Source organism: Akebia trifoliata, chromosome 8 (assembly GCF_017979445.1).
Source record: "Akebia trifoliata isolate Shusen 1 chromosome 8, ASM1797944v1, whole genome shotgun sequence".
Lineage (NCBI taxonomy): Eukaryota > Viridiplantae > Streptophyta > Magnoliopsida > Ranunculales > Lardizabalaceae > Akebia > Akebia trifoliata.
In genome coordinates this window covers 47,378,590-47,392,286 of record NC_141382.1, presented here as the reverse complement: position 1 = coordinate 47,392,286, position 13,697 = coordinate 47,378,590, and the positions used below count along the sequence as shown (strand labels likewise).

The 13,697-nt window shown below is 31.2% G+C and overlaps 1 pseudogene; it reads right to left on the bottom strand.

Moving 5' to 3' along the window:
• Positions 1–3,974: 3,974 nt before the first annotated feature.
• LOC147397305 (putative UPF0481 protein At3g02645 pseudogene) lies at positions 3,975–5,887 on the bottom strand (annotated as a pseudogene).
• Positions 5,888–13,697: the final 7,810 nt, after the last annotated feature.

Sequence of the window (13,697 nt, the reverse complement as noted above, 5' to 3'; positions counted from 1 at the left end):
TGCTTACATATTTTAATTCTGAAAATTCTATTCTGATTAAGGTAATCCAACTTATAATTCTGATCCAACTTAGATAACCATTACTTAGATAAGTTCAAGAATGGCTATGCTATGTGAATAATCAGAATATAAATTGGGCAATCTCCATCATATTAGGATTTTCATGAATAGCTTCTAATTTCTTTCAAAAATTTAATTGATCCATCTTCCGATCCATGAGCAATGACTTGCTCCATGGATTGAGTTAATTTCAGAATTTATCTACACTATGGATTACTTGCAAAGGTTTACTTGACCTCTCTAATCCCTCTCTCTTAGAATTTCAATCTTTAATTTCTGTTTAGATTTCAATTTAGTTTCTACTACAACTTTGTTTTGTTTTTAAAACTAATCTGTTTTTGTTTCTAAATTCTGTTTTGGCATTTTTATCCGAATGAATCCTTGAATCCTCATTGTCCCTGTGGAACGAATTCGACTTGCCCAAAGTCTTAGTTCAATCTTTATCTCTGCATCTCTATTGCAAGCTTTACAGAACATAATTATTCTTGAACTTATCTAAGCAATAATCATTAAAGCTTGAATCAGAGATATAAATTAGCTAATCCTATCATAAGGGACTTCACTAGATCATAGTTTAAAGCATAAATGATAGAATTAGAACAACAATATTAAATGAACTTGCTCTGACATCCTTGATCTCTATAAATAGAATCTAGTTGATTATCGCAATGAGTAAGTTGTAATTATAGTAAATAAAAGAAGATATAAGATGGAGAAGAAGATGTAGAACTATGTTGCACTTCAATCATTATTTGATGATCTCCCAAAAGAGTTACAAGTAAAATTAAAGAAGAAAATTGACAGAATCACTCTTGATGCTCTCACTACAATCAAGAATTCTCTCAAAAACAAAGAAAATACAAAGAATTACAGGAAGAAAAATAGATTCAGAAAGGACCAAGAGGGACTCAAGAGGCTTCTTTCCTTTGGGGTTACTCTTCAATTTATAGTTTTTTTAATCGAGTTGTAGGATCTGGTTTTAGCTTGATTTGTTTCGAGAAGAGCCTTCAATTACAACTGCCAAAGCGTATAAATGTTCGGTTCGAATCTCGAGGCATAATTCCTCAAGATTATCGCGAAGTGGTAGGGTGATACCGCGGCGTGGTGACGTGGCGATGAATTGCTTCGAGATTTGGTTGGATGCTCCCTCTTAACTCGTATGTTGTAACAATAATTATTACAATGACATTTACCTTCGAATTTTGCCCTTTTTACCTGTAAATAGTAAGAAAATCCATTAGTTTCGATAATTTGATAAATTAATACAATTCATGTTTATTTAGGACAAATAACAATTAAGTGCCGATAAATCTTGTATACTTACGATCCCAAAAACAGCTTTATGAGACCTTGTCAGACGTCCATTTTCAAAACCTTAGATCTAATTTAAAAGAAATAGTTTTTTTTGCATTTAAACACAAAATCTAATAGTTGAGATTTATGAGTATCTTGATAGCACAAATCTCATGGATACTTATCCCGAGGATAAATCTCAACCATTGGATTTTGTATTTAAATGATTGCGATCATGTGTTTTTTCATGAGTCATTCTTAAGAGTCAAAGGATATATATATATATATATATATATATATATATATTTGTGGGTAGCGTTCAGAGGCCCTAATTAAAGGGAGCTAAACATATTTTTCAATGCATGGGTAAGAAGTTTCAGGATAGGCTGATTTTTTGTGAGGATGATCTCTATGACGAGGAGATCATCCTCACCAAAAATCAGCCCATTCCAAAACTTCTAACCCCATACAAAGTGATTTACAAAATTCGGACATTCCACTATTCTTCAACCTATAAACTAGCTTTGGAAGTTTTGGAATGAGCTGGTTTTTTGTGAGGATGATCTCTTTACCATAGAGATCATCCCCACGAAAAATCAGCCCATTCCAAAACTTCTAACCCCTATTTTGAAAAATGTTTGACTCTCTTTATGCCCGGCGAACGCTTCGGCACCCTACAAACCTTAGTTAAGCTCAAAATCTTACTATCTTAGTAAGGAAAGATTTTCACAAAATTAAATTGTAAAAACTGTATTCTAAGTATAATTACCAATTTATTTATTTTATTTGACTTGTTTGAATCAACTTGCAAGTTGTTGACTTAACTCGATGGACACTAATTCCAGTTAAATAGAGGTTATGAGTTTTAAAACTATGGTCTGTGTGGAACGTGGACTAACGTTTTTTTGGTCAAATTGAAGACATAAATTAGAGAACCCAAAAGTTTCATAACGAGCCATCCAAAAAAATCAATTTTAGAGAAATTCAAGAGAAAATTACCAATTCGCTCATGAGTAGTGATCTCGAAATTACCATGAAAGTACGTACACATTCCATCACAAAATCGTGTTGAACAAATGAATATTTACATTTCCTTTCTTCCTCACTTTTGTCTCTTTCTTTTGTTATAATCGTGTAAGGAAGGTAGGTTTCTTTGTTTGTCTTCCTGGTTGGGCGGGGGATTTGGGGTTCGGAGGTCGATCAGAAAAACCCTTGGCTCCCACGGTGTGGAGGACAAAAGAATAACTCCTCTAGCTTATAGCTCCAATTTCTGTTACAAAATCCCATTTACCTGTGGTGGGGTTCATTCATATTTTGGTCAGTGGGGGCTAATTGCTTATGATGGTCGACCAATAAACTTGATTTCTTTCTGTACATGTATTAGGTTTGTTACTGACTTAGAAAGATTTCAAATCCTAATAAGTGTTGTTAAGCTTACCTTGAGGCATCTAAAAACATGATCCGATGCCATAGGGATTGTAGAGAAAAAAATTGATGAAATTCGAAATATTTTTCAAAAAATACTGATTTTTCACTGTTGAATTTTAACTTCAAGTTCTGAGACTCTAATGGGATTTTAGTAGTCTATTTTCAAAACTTTGGATCAAGCCCAAAATTAAATAAAAGAATTGATTCTTGTTCTTTTCTCTTCTAGCTATGAATTTTTCCGGTGTTGAATTGCATTGGTAAATCCAATTGAGCTTAAATGAATCTTACTAAGTTAGTAAGGAAAGTGTATCTCTAATTTTTCACTTTATTTTATTTTTTTATGTGCATTGGAAGTGGGGTTTTACATAACGTCGGTTTAAAAAACATGGGACTTTTTCTAATATGGATTGAAGTGTAGGGGCTAATAACCAATTCAGTATTTTTTTTTTTTTTTTTTAAAGTTGCCCCCACTAGTCCCTTCTTGGCTTTGCCCCTGATCATCATTGCTCTCGGATTTTGGACTTGGATATTAATTTGTGTTGGCGTTGATCTTTTATTTTGTATTGGTTAATTGTCTAAAAGCTTAATAATGTTTAAATTGTATTAAACATTAATTACTTAGATATTTTTTCTAACAAATTTTATGAAGGATGATAATTTTACCTTGTTTTCTAACCAAAATAAATTTGAAGATGAGGCTCATAACCTGATTTTTGGATATTAAAAAAAAAATCAAAGATTTTAACGAGGGATTAAAATAAGTTTAAAAGTTCAAACCTCAAGAAGAACAAGGTAAGATTTGTAGAGTATAAATGAGGGGAATTTCAGATAGAAAAATAAAGGGTTTCTAAAGGAGTAATTAGGGAGAGTTATAAAACGATGGATTGAAGAGGACATTTAATGGATTAAAATAATTTATCATAGAGGTTATAGAGCTTTTATATGACCGTTTTGGGGAAGATAAGGCAATTTTTTGTCAGTCTACAAGAGATGACCATGGTCAAAGAAAAAACTTCCCTGATTTTGAAAAAAAAAATTAATAATCTTCCAAATGCTAAATTTGAGGGATCAAAAAATATTTTTTTAAATGTGCTGATCTAATAATTTTCTAAAAATTACTGTGCTGTTCTGATAATTTCCCATTAATATTGTGTAAAAAAAGAAACCTAGTGATTAAATTTGGCTCATCATCATCATCACAACCAATCTTAACCATTCAACCACATCATTACAACACCCTATCTCACATGTAACAAACATCTAATTAACGCACAACAACACACCATTCTATCTTTTATTTATCGATCATGATGATCGATAACGACTTATGCATGATGAAGGCAGGAGAACAATAGGACCATTACTTACAAAGGAGATGAGCCCTACAGAATCATTCAGCAGCAGCTGGACCTGGAATGTGTAGAAGACGAGAACAACGATATACTGAGCAAAAAGCTTGTAAAGCAGTCATCATCAAGAGAAAAATAGCTGCCAGAAATGTGAGAATCTTCCATGAAGCAAACACATAAATCTTCATAAATTTCCCCATTTTAACCTTCCATCTACCATGATAATACTTGTTCACATCTTTAATAACCTTGTCTATGAAGGGTACTTTCGTCAATTTAACAGACTTACTCATCCCATTCCTCATGTTCGCTACCTCCCGATCACTCTTCAAATGGTTCAAAATAATCCCATTTTCTCTTAGCAACTTTGCATCCTCATCAGTGTCTATGATCCCATTCATCAATTCGGTGTACCTCGTAAAAACCAACGATTGTGATGCAATCGATGCTTCATATGCTACTAAGTTTCTTAGTATGACTTCTGTATTAACGTCCAAACTAACTGTAGGGAGGGTAAATGTGAATGTCATCTCATCGAAACTAATGTTCGTGATGTCTCCGTTACTGGGTAAGAATCGAACACCAGATTTCGCTAGTTGGGTGACCGAAGGGATCGCAATCTCCTCCATTAATGGAGGTTTGCTGATTTCGGTTGAATTTGAACTCGCATTTTCTGGTTTTATATCTTCTTTTTTTTGAAAATGTGTGACAACTAATAATTTTGATACCAATTTAACAGGTTTTGAAACCAAGGCATTTTTTAATTGACGAATTGGTCCATCGTTTAATTTAGATAGCAAATCCCATACCACATTAAGAAGCTTCTTTACATGACCTGAATTCGCGAATGATCCTTCTTTGCTGTCGATGGTTGATTCATTTTGATCATATTCAGCAGCCTCGATGATGATCTGGGATGTCTCTTCTGATTTGGGCACAATCAAGTGGTACAAAACGTCTAGTAAATGAGCCCGCTTGACATCAATTTTTGAAAAATCCATCATTTTGAATGGGGAGAGCTCATGACATAGACCAATTAACATCGAATTTAGAATCTCATCAACCATTTCTAATGACGAGAATTGGAATTCCAACATCTTCCTCAATAGAAATAGCGGAATTTGATTTTCTAACATTATTATGTCCCTAAGGATTGTGTTTGTCACCGATTTCATGCTCGCATGTTCGACCATATAAGACATCCTAGACGAAACTCTTGTAAGGTTCTTACCTTCTTTGAAGGCAAAGATTTCTAGGAATTCAAGTAAGAAAGATGTGTCAACGGCCATCATCCATATGAGCGTTTCTCCATTGAGATCAAGGTACTTATGGTAACAAGCGCGAATCCTTGACTCCAATTTCGTCAATTGTTCAACGAGGTGTTGGAATTTGAGGCTTTGGAGTTGTTTTTGGATTCTCTTGGCTGCATCAAGCTTGAATCTTCCCATCTCGTAGAGCTCGGGATGCCAATAATGGTATGGGCCTAGAGCGACTTGTTGAGGAAAATAGGCTTCTGGTTTGCTGGACATTAAGGCCTTGGGGACATTAAAAATGCAGACGTTAGTGTCACTATCATCTTCGAGCTCTTCGTTGAGACTTCGACGGATTTGGTCGACCCATTGTTGCTCGTCGAAGCTGGGAGTGGAAGTAAAGGTCTTGGTGGTGGCCAATGGAGGCGAGGACATACTTTAGTCGTCAAAGAGGAGGATCTTGAACTGAAGAGGGTGAGAATGTGCTGAGAGCTGAGAGAATGAAGCTTTTATGGAGTTTCTGATGTAGTTGATTAATCATTAAGTCCTATTATTGAAGATAGCTGCCATTGGCACCCCAACTTTTACTTATTACATCCCAATTTCTTAAATCAACTATCACACCCACGTTAAAGATTAAAACACACTCTTCAAACATTTTGAAGGTTTGACTTAAATTACAGTCCCAACACTACGAATCAATATAACTCTTATTCAAATAATTGCAATAATTAATTATAATTATCATTAAACTCATATAAAATCTTAAATCCAAAAAATAGAAATCTAGCAAAAAACGAGAGAGCTTCTTTTAACATCCCAATTTTTACTTATTCTCAATGGTTTGCTTATTTTCTTTATTTTTAATTAAGGTGTAATAAGAAAAAGCCAGGTGCCAATAGCAGCTTAATTAGTGCTAATAGTGCTATGATGGGGTGGAAATGTCTCTTCTTCTTTTTTTTTTATTTATAAGAATCCAACCAATAATTATTAGAAATTAAAGTTGCCAAATCGGTTGGTTTTCATTCATTAAAAGCACTTAAACTATGTGTGCCTCGTTTATTTGGGTTCCACATCAAATTTCATGTGTTCTTCTTTTACTTGGATGTCAGCATCTTTTCATTTATAAAACGATATGGCAATTGATTTCCTATTGTATGATGATTGAAATACATTATCCTTACATTGGCTTGATGGGAGTATCTCTACGCTTCGAAGATAAAAATATTTTCTTTCTATAGGTTCATAAACCGACCTAACCTGGGTAAATTAATCCATGAATTCAAAATTGTTTTTTTTTTCGTTATTCTTAATAATCACCATCTAAACCCTATAAAAATTTATGTTTCTAATGATGAAAAATATTTCTTAGAATCCCATTTACTATTTTTCAAGCAAATTCTAAAGTCCTAAAAAAATCATAATGATTTTTCATATATAAAACAGTCTAAATTTTTAGTAAAATTATCAATAATTATTAGTAAAATTAACAAGATATACCTCTTACCTTATCCCCAAAAATATCTCAATACATCCGCAGGGCCTCTAAGTTGGAAATTTTTTTTATGGTTAGGGACATTTTCTAAACAATTTTAGCTGCCGAGGTGGCCTTTTAAAGTCCAAATTTGTTCCATGGGATATGGATGCTTATCCAGAAGGTGATTGGACTGAGTATCCCCTTACTCGTACATTGGTTCTACCACTCGTTATTATATGTTTCTTGTATATCCTTTGTCTCTTAAAAGAAGTATACGGAAGTCTAGAGTTTTCCAACATGAAATTAAAAGTTGTGTTGGACTATATGTGCCACTTGAAATAATCATTTGATTCCAAGATCTTTAATTATATCTCCCCTCTCCTTAACCCTACTCCACCTCATGTGAGTAAGTCATTGAGAACAAAACATAATGAAGTTAATTGTCACTTAATCTATAAGCAAAGCTCCAGTTCAATGTGATTTTTCTTTCACATGTACCCTCTTAAGATCAAATTGCCGATATTCTTATAAAGGCCGTGACGATTGCTCATCATTCCCTCATCCCACAAAATGTTGTTGCTTGACCCACCACATCAATTTGAGGGGAGGGTGATAAACGATGGATATAGATATAGATGTTTATTTTATCTAATTTTTCCTTATTATAATTTTATATATCCATAAGAATGATTATGTCATTAGTGCATATATAAAATGGTTTAGGATTTTTTAGGGCCATAGGTTGAACAGAACCACCCAAATAGTATCTTCTACATCTATGATCAACTAATGTTTTCAAAATGTGTCTATCACTTCGTGTCATGCATCTCACTACACTACATTTCTTGTTTGACTAATATGATAATCTGATTCTTTTTTTTGTACGTTCCCTGTTAAAATCATAAATCTTTTTTACTTGTGTATCTCAAAATAAAAGATCTACAATTCTGTAATGTCAAAATCATAAATCTTTTTACTTGTGTATCTCGAAGCAAAAGATTTACGATTATGTGAAGGAAGCGTATAAAAAAATAAAAGGAAGTCTGATGCCATTAGCACACATTTTTATGGAAATTAAGTAGTAATAGGGTATACTGTACAGTGGCAAACAAACAATATCATTTTTCAACTTTAATTTTTTCAAGCATGAGGCCCCCAATGGCCTATTTGCTTTGTTGTTTAGTATTTTAATTTTTCATTTGAAGTGATGGAGGGGACTAATATTAAAAGCACATTATTAGCTGCTGTGGAAGTTTTTGTATTTCTTAATATCTAAGATATTTATGGATGAGGAAAATTTTGCTATATAAGAAAAAAATGATATTGATAGGAGACTCAATTATACTAAAAACTACGCACCGACATATGGAAGAAAACTATAGGAATGTCAGATATTAAAATAGGAGTTGAACATCAACCAGGCCAGACTGTCAAAGGGAGTTGATACTATACTTCTTGATCCATCCTAATACTATAGAACGACACAAAATTTATATTCGCTAAGATTGCCTATGTCGAAGGATGATGAAGAGACGCACGATATCAGTGAAAACCAGGGTTACATCTCCCAATCTTACTTTCTCTCTGAAAAAATGGGAAAAAAAATCTCATAGAAACTATAAAACAAGTTGACAATGAATTTATAGTACAGGATACAAAGATGAAATTGCCCATACAACAAACATTACCAAATTAAGTAAAAAAGTTACCCCCAAAACTTTGGATCAAAAGGTGGGGCTACTTGGTGCTCAAAGTCAAAACTACCTCCAACACAAACATGAGGAACAAACATAATGGAACAGCTAATTTATGTACCATGCATATGGAAGTATGGGCGGAGACAAGATTTTTTCCTCATGGGAGCAAAATTCTTAAATGGGGCATTATTGATATAAAAAGTTTTAAATCACTATTAACTCTTTTAAAATTTTAAAACATTTTGTGAGGGAGTAAATTCTTTGATGATCTTAAATATTTTTAATTTATAATAATTTCTTTAAAGTTTACAAAATTTTGTGGGGCAAAGTCCTTTAAAGATCTTTAAAATTTTAATTTATGAACAATTCCTTTAAAGTTTTTGAAAAAAAAAATTGTAGGGGCAAAGTCTTTAAAGATCTTTAAAAAAGGTATTTTTAAGCCACAGTTCCTTCAAGTTTCAAAAATTCTTGTCGGGGTAATTTCCTCCACTATAAATTCGCCCAGCGCTTTTTTTATTGGAGAAATTACTTAAAGCACCTAGATAGAGGAATTTTTTTCTAATTAGTCCCTGAGTTTTGGGCTATTGTTTCACAATCCATTTAGTAAAACTTTCTTTTCATAATGGTCCCTCAACCTCATCTCAGCCTGTAATATTTTGAAATACCTAAATTACATTTTTTTCATCTTTTTCACATACTTAGGTTTTTCAACTGCGATTTCAATCATTTTCAACGTTTTTTTTATTATCTCGAATGATGAATGAAAAGGCATACTTCTAATTTTGAACATTTAAATATATTTTTTTAATCTATTTTGACGATTTAAAATGAAAAAACGAACCCAAGATTCAAAAAAATAAATTTACAAGTCTAGTTCACCACTTTTTATTTATTATTGAGTTCAACATTTTTATTGTCGAGCTCACATATTTTTATTTATTGTCGAACTCACCAATCTTATTTATTGTCGAGCTCACCAAATTTTATTGTTGAATCCAACAATTTTAAAAAAATGTCGAACTCGACAATAAAAATGTTAAACCCAAAACTAAAAAGTAGAGAGTTCAACGCTGGTAAAATCCATCCGTTTTCATTTTTCAATTTTTTCTAATTGAATACATGCAAAGATCAACTAAAAACTTGATATAACGACTTTTGTAGATGATTTCAAGTAAAAAGAACCATCCTTGATCGATTTTCATCCAAAAATAAAGTTTAAATAAAAAAATTAAAGAAAAACCTAACTCTTTACATATATATCTTCAAAATGTTTGAATTTTTTTTGAAAATATCTTCTTCTTCCTTCTCAAATCCTTTCCATCAGAATAAAGTCTCCGAAACTCGATTAGGATGTCGAAAATTCAATTTTTTAAGATGAAAATGATGAGTTTGAATGGTAAAGGCAATTTCAACATTTCAATTGTAAGAGATGTGTGGAGTAGGCATCAGGACTGATTAGAAATAAAAGTTTTATAAATGAATTATTAAGAGAAATCCTAAAACTTAGGGATTGATTAGAAGAAAAAATCCCTTATTTTGTTATTGCACTCCTTACAAACTAAACGAAATTGGAGGTCTTTATGCTTATTTGACTCAACTGATTTTACTTTTCCAAGGGTTTAAGAAGGTAGCTAGAATGCAAGATTTGAAAAATATAAGATTATCTTTAAGACCATTAAATCTCATGTTTATGGGAAGTGGTGGTGGTCTTAGGGGCAGTCATTTTCCTTCGTTTTTCATGCAAGGGTGGGGTCCACCATTTGTTTCTGTGGTTCTCTTTACATTGTTCTTTAGTACCTACTTCTTTCATTTGATAAGTGATAGTTGGCGAAGAGTCAAAGACTGATTTTAAACGAGTATATCTTCCCTTATTAACTTAGGCGATGTTTGTTTGTGTTATTTTTTAGTGTTTGTTGTTGAAAAAAAATTTTAATATTTTTTATCAAATTAGTGCGTTTGTTTACTCTACATTTTTAATGTTTATAATTAAAAATAAGTGAAAAAAAAAGTCAGCACTATTTTAATACTTAATTTTTGCATTGAAACGATAAGCATTTCACTTTTTTGGCATGGACAAGTATATCATTATATTTAAAAGAATATTACTTCTTATATCTTATAGATAAGTATATAAGAATCCCCACAAATTAATAAACCCACATCATGGCCGAGTTATTTTGTCTTATATGGATTAAAAATTTTTGGAATGAGTTGATTTTTGGTGAGAATGATCTCTACAATGAGAAGATCAACCTCACCAAAAATCAGCTCATCCCGGAACTTCTAACCACATCAAAACAAGTTTAAGAACCATAATTATCTTTTTTTTTTTTTTTTAAAACTAATTTTGACGTGGTTAGAAGTTTCGAAATAAGCTGATTTTTTGTGAGGATGATCTCTAAACCATATAGATCATTCTCACTAAAAATTGGTTCATTCCAAAAACTTTAACTCATATAAGAAAAAAAAAATTGGCTATAGTGTGACTTGCCCTTATTAATTCGTGGGGTGATTTTATAATTACGCATCCTTCATTTTCATCGAAAATTATTTATTCTAAATTAAGTTCTTTCAATGTTAATTTCAAATTTTGGTGATTTGTATGACATTATTGTTTCTAATTTGAAATGTGTTGGCTTTTAAAAATAAAAATTATTATTTATAAATTAAAATTTTGAGTATTACTTATTATTTTAAAATGAATAGTATTTTAATTTTATAAGAAATAATATATTTTATTGTGCTTGATAAAAAAATAAGCATTTGAAACATGTAAACAATATATAATATGATTATAAGGGTAAAAAAGATAATTTACCAGTTTCAGCAATGTGCAACAAACATGATTCTGCATCTAAACAAATAATTTTTTCAACACTTAAATTCAGTGCTTATAAATTTCAGCACTTAATGCTATTCAAAACTTATTTTTTCAATTTAACAAACAACACCTTAGTAAGATTTGAAATCTTACTAAGGGTAGTTGAGCTCACTTTGTGATGTCCAGAAACATGATTTGATGCTACACACATGTAGATGACAAAATTTTAAGAATTTTGAAAACAAAATTGAAAAAAATATAATCCAATTTTAATTTTAAATTTAAGAGTTCGATGGAAGTTTAGCAATCATCCTTATTCAAAACCTTTGATCAAGCTCAAAAAAAAAAAAAAAAAAACACACATTTTTTTTATTTGAGTTTATCCGTGAAATCTACGGTGTTGGATTGCCAATTTGATAATCCAATTGAGCTCCACGATCTTAGTAAGATTTGAAATCCTATTAAGTTGGTAAGAAAAGTCATTCTCATTTTAAAAGTATATTAACGCGTGCCCTAGGTGCATTAAATACACCTGGGAAATAACAATTTGAGAGTCTTATTTTGAAGTGATCGGGTGCTTCAAAAAAAATTTGGGGAAATTACTTAAAGGACCATGGCAGGACATTTAGTAAACTTTTTCTTTCTTAATGCTCCCTTGTACCATTGATTTCATAATTTTTACTATCGAGTTCAACGCTTTTTTATTTAATGACGAGTTCACATTTTTTTACTATCAAACTCACCACTATTTACTGTCGAGTTCGCCACTTTTTATTTATTGTCGAACTTGACACTTTTTTAATTACTGTTGAGTTCACTGTTTTTTTAAATAAAAAGTAGTGAACTTGACACTTGTAAAATCCACTCATTTTCAATTTTTGAGTTTTTTTATATTAAAATATATGGAAAGATCGACTAAAAACTTAAGATAACGACTTATTTAAATGATTTCAACCCAAAAGAATCATTATTGATCGATTTTCATCTAAAAATTAAGAAAAAAAATGGAAAAAAAAAAAAATCAAATTTTTACATACTTTAAAATGTTTGAAAAAACCCTTGAAACTCGATTGGGATGTCAAAAATTTAATTTTTGGATGAAAATGATGAGTTTAAACAATTAGAACACTCAATCATGAGAAATGTGGGAGATGAGGTCCAGCGATCATTTAGAGAGAAAAAGTTTACTAAATGTCCTACCAAGCAACTATTGAAAACTTAGGGACTTTTAGAAAGAAGTCCATTTAGTAAAATTTTCTTTTCTTAATGGTCCCTCAACCTCATCTCAAGTTATAATATTTTGAAATACCTACATTACATTTTTTGCATCTTCTTCACATACTTAGGTTTTCCAACTAAGATTCCGATCATTTTCGACAATTTTTTATCGTGAATGACGAATGAAAATATATTCTTCTAATTTTAAATATTTAGATTTTATTTATTTATTATTATTATCTATTTTGATGATTTAAAATAAAAATGAAATCGAGATTTAAAAAAAAAAAAAATATTTACATTGTCTAGCTCACCACTTTTTATTTATTATTGAGTTCAACATTTTTATTCTCGAGCTAACCGATTTTTTATTTATTGTCGAACTCACCAATCTTATTTATTGTCAAGCTCACCAATTTTTATTATTGAATTCAACAATTAAAAAAAAAATGTCGAACTCGACAATAAAAATGTTAAACCCAAAAAAAAATCCACTTGTTTTCATATTTCGATTTTTTCTGACAAAATACATGGAAAGATCAACTAAAAACTTGATATAACGACTTTTGTAGATGATTTCTAACCAAAAGAATCATCTTTGATCGATTTTCATCCTAAAACGAAATAGTAAAAAAAATTAAAGAAAATCCTAACTCTTTACATATATCTTCAAAATGGTTGAAAAACTCTTGAAAATGTCTTCTTCTCCCTTCTCAAATCCTTTCCATCGGAATGGAATCTCCAAAATTTGATTAAGATATCGGAAATCCAATTTTTTTGGACAAAAAGGGTGAGTTTGAATGGTAAGGGCAATTTCGACATTTTAATCGTAAGAGATGTGTGGAGTAGACTTCATGGACTGATTAGAAATAAAAGTTTTATAAATGGACTATTAAGAGAAATCTTAAAATTTAGGAACTAATTAGAAAAAACCCTCCTCCAAGACCCTTTAAGTAATTTTCTCTTTCATATTTTGTTATTGCACTCCTAACAAACTAAACGAAATTGGAGGTGTTCATGCTTATTTGATTCAACTGATTTTACTTTTCCAAGGATTTAAGAAGGTAGTTAGCATGCAAGATTTGAAAATTGATCTGATTCAAC